Raw genomic sequence first — 4,371 nt, 5'->3', positions numbered from 1 at the left:
TTTTTTTTTTTTTTTTTTTAAACCAAAGTGTCCGGCCAGCTTATGCATACCTCGATTAATCCTCAGGGAGACTAGTGCAACAATCCACCGCTACGATCTCCACTTAAATCGCACATGCATAGATGGGAAATGAAACGTGAAACCGTACGCCTTTTATTTACTCTCTGAATTACGTAGCTAAACATATCAGTAGTCCTATATTGATAACCATTCCTTTTTACTCTATGTAAATATACTATAATTGGAGATTCTAGGGTATCGAAATCCAAAAATCCATTCATCGATGGATGTGTAGGCCCCAATTGGTAACGATTCTGGTCTCAATTCATTGATTCAATGATTTTTTATGATATGGGGATTTTTTAAATTAAGATCACTGATTGAACAACAGTAATGGAAGTGATTTTATAATCATCTCAGAACAAATTTAATGATTGGAAACCCCGTTTTTGGTACTCATACTTGGTAATTACAAAATTGCCATTTCAAAGTTTGAGACTTCAATTTTTTCAACAAAATATGTAAATAATAATAAAAAGAATTAAATTGACCATAAAATATTTAAAAATAGAAAATTAATAATTCAAACAACGGTTCTTGCTATCAGTTCATTGTTGTTCTCATATTTTGAGCAAGTTCTCATAATTCAAAGGGTTAATTACTTGTATGCCCCCTGTATTATGGTCAGATTGCTTGATACCCTAAAAATTAAAAAGTGTAGTTGAAGCCCCATGATACATGATGGTGTTTAGTCTACTATTAGTTATTGAATGAAAAGACCATTTTGCCCTTATGCATTATTCAACTGAAACTTGTGAAGTTAAAATGGCCAACTTACCCTTTAAATGTATTATCCTAAAAAAAACTCAAATCAATTTAAGTACCAGGTGAAGAGATCCCCTGTCACCCATCTTCCATCTCAAGTTCCATTACAATACCATATCAGAAATTAGGACATTCAACTTTAAAGTTGTATAGTTCTTAGGGTTGATTTAGGAGAGACAATCCTTCTCCTACTTCTTCTTTTTGTACCATATTGCATTAGAAATCCAATTGACTCGTTATTAGGGTTTCTTAAGCTTGGTTGAGGCACAAAAAATAGTCAGGAGAATCGATCTCTTCTTGTTTCTATCGCTTTTCATTTCTAGTTCATTTCTATCTATTAATTTCCCAACTCCAAGGGACGAAAGCATATGTGGGCAAGACAGACGAATCGTCCTTTCTGCAAATAGAAAACTGTGAAGCACCGAAACCCGCGATTAGTACCGATGGAAATAGGGTTTTCTCTGTTTCCAATAGTGCCACATGGACACACACATGAAAACTTGGCTTTAATTCCAATATGTGTAAACCAGACAATCACCAAAACAAAATAATTGCAAACCAGACAATTAGAGACGAATCTTATCTTCAAGAACAACAACCCTAGTAAACAACATAACAAAATCTTCAAATAGAGATATCAGGAACTTCCAAACTCACTAAATCCTTCAAATTCCGATCCTTTAAAATCAAAACCCTACACTTTAAACTACAAATTCGCTCTCGTTAAACTGCAAAAACCCTGAAACCCAACTTATTGTAAATCCACAATACTAAAATCACTCTATAGAGAGGCATATCATAGTAGCTTAGCAAAGAACCTCAGCCTCTATGTTATAGACATCATCCATTACTTCCATCTATGTTCGTCATATTCCCAAGAAGTGGCGATTAGTGTAGGTATAATTTTATATCGAATATTTCATCTTATGCAAGAACAAAGTTGTAGGTCCTCTTTCCACCGAAAATTTGGATTGCCTCAGGTAGCAGGAGGGTTTTAATCTTGTTTCCTTAATAGAGATACAATAGGGAAATAAATGGAATGATGACAAAAAGAAAAAGTTAACAAAGAAGAGAAGAAGCATTTAGAAATGAACCTAGGGTTTCAACGATTGCCCTTTGGTTTCATCTAGTTTGCAACGAAAGGTAAAATGTGTTACACCCTGCCTCCAATAGGCCAAGATATGGGACGTTGGACACCTTATCGTATCCAGTCAGCCTATTTTCCCAGGATCTAGACTAGGGCAGATCATAACCCCACAATGACTCAACTAAAGATCAGAGGTCATATAAATATAAACAGTCCATCAGTGAGATATAATACATCATTTCCAATGTCACTAAGTGATATATTATATTTATAGTTATCTAGATAAAAGTCATATACCTTACAAAAAGAATATTTACATCGTTACAGTATTTCAGAAATAGACTATATACATCAGAGTTCGGAAATATAATACAAAAAGATATAGGAATATTCTATCCTATTGCTCAGAAGAACTGGCCTCCATAGGCACAGTCATCACATCCACAGTCGGGTCTATGATCGATCTCATCCTCTGAAAGATTGATCAAGTAATCTATGGCCACTGTCTCATGATCAAAGCTGGCAGTTGGCAAAACACCGATCTCGTAATCTAGAAGGAGTAATAAAGAGAAGGGTAAGCATGTCATGCTCAGTAAGGGGGTGGAGGCAAGCAAGAAAACACAATAAAAACGATGCAATTCATGTTCCACACCTTAAATGATGCTCATGAATTCATTAAAGATTATACTATTTCCTAGTCCATTACTAAGTCTGAAATCAGTGGTATAATGCTACGCAATGTAGGTGGTATTCCCTACCCTATACATTGGGCCTCAGGAATACAAGCTTGTTGTAGGTAGGAGTCAACCAGTCCCTAAAAGAACCTCGGTCCCCCTATTAACCCCAAGGTTAGTAACCTGCAGTCAAGTGTACAGTATGTCATACCCTACTGTGATCCATCTCTAGGTACAGTACGTCATACCATGGAAGTGTACTGCTAATCAGGCAGCCACAGGTCTGGATTAGTCGGTACCTATCCCCCTACTAAAAGGGGTTATAGCACTCAGGAGGTGATAACCTAACCCACAATTTGTACATAATGCATATCCAATCATCAACCATTCACAACATGCATACTGTAACCATTAGGCACCTATCAGTGTCTCATCTTACCGGTCTTACTTGTTTCGGCTTCCTCGTTCCATGAGTCAGTGTTAAAATAATAACAATGATTATACGCACATAACCATAATGCATGAGTCACAGGAAAGATTTAAAATAATAAACACTCTACAAAACAAGTCAGGGCACCTACTCACCTTGGTGTCCAAATTCCTAAAATCCGGGTTCTTGATTCAATATATTTCATCACCGTAATTTATTTTCCCTATTACATAAAATACTTCAATAATTATTTTAAAATAAGTTCCTACAATTCTACCCCCAGCTTGTTTAAGTACATCACCTTAATTCCCCACTCCAATCATATGAATTTCAAATGGGCTTATGTCACACCCCGTTCCATATAGAACCAGATCAGTGATTGAGTTAACACCTGTTAACCCAAAACCTATCAGGATCATCTGATACAGTAACCACAGCACAACATACACACACACTAAGTCAAACAAATCCTATCTTAATACCTATAAATACTCCAATACTCTTGATACCTAAATTGTATTACATAATGCATTTACATTTGGGCTTGTAGGCATGATATATAGACAAGAAATACAATTTAAACATCTAAAGTACAAAAGGGATAACATTTAAAGTACAAAAGGGTTGGTATCAATGTTGTTGACCCGCAACACAGCTATCGCACGGATATTCGGCCCCGTGCCCAAGATCTTCACCAGTCCTCAATTAGAAACTCCACAGTGGGTCCCGACTCTAGCTCTTTAGCTGGATAACCTGTAAGATCATCTAAAAAGTGGTAAACACATGGGATGAGTTTACTAGCCCAGTAAGTGAAAAGAAAGAACAAACAAGTATGTGCATTACAAATGAACCTAAATGCGTGCAGTTTATTTTATTATCTTAGTCCACCTAGACAACAATTATAAGTCATAGGTCATGTGCTACTTGCAACCACAGTGCGCATATACTTTGAGTACAAGCCACGAACCCCATCTAGCAATATGCCTATAGGGTTGCCAGAGAAGGCCAGCCGTGGGTACCAAAAAGTAAAATGGGTCTTGCCCTGCATTAAAGTAAAATGGGTCTTGCCCTGCATTAAAGTAAAATGGGCTTTGCCCTATATTAATTTAAAAGCAGTACGATTGGCCTTCTTGTTATATCACCAAAGTTACTGACAGTCCTAATGATTAGCCGGGCATACTTCTAACCATAACCTTTAGTACACAACCTCGGGCTTCTCCCCAGTGATATACCAAACACTTAAACCTCTGCTGGGAAAGGTCGTAGCATAGAGATATGTCATTCCTAACTACATGCTCCTATGTGAGATAGTACGACTGTATAGTACCACCGCGTCCCATTCCACGGGCCACCAA

Source organism: Macadamia integrifolia, chromosome 2, assembly GCF_013358625.1.
Source record: "Macadamia integrifolia cultivar HAES 741 chromosome 2, SCU_Mint_v3, whole genome shotgun sequence".
In the NCBI taxonomy this organism is placed as follows: domain Eukaryota; kingdom Viridiplantae; phylum Streptophyta; class Magnoliopsida; order Proteales; family Proteaceae; genus Macadamia; species Macadamia integrifolia.
Note: the sequence above shows the minus strand (reverse complement) of the source record.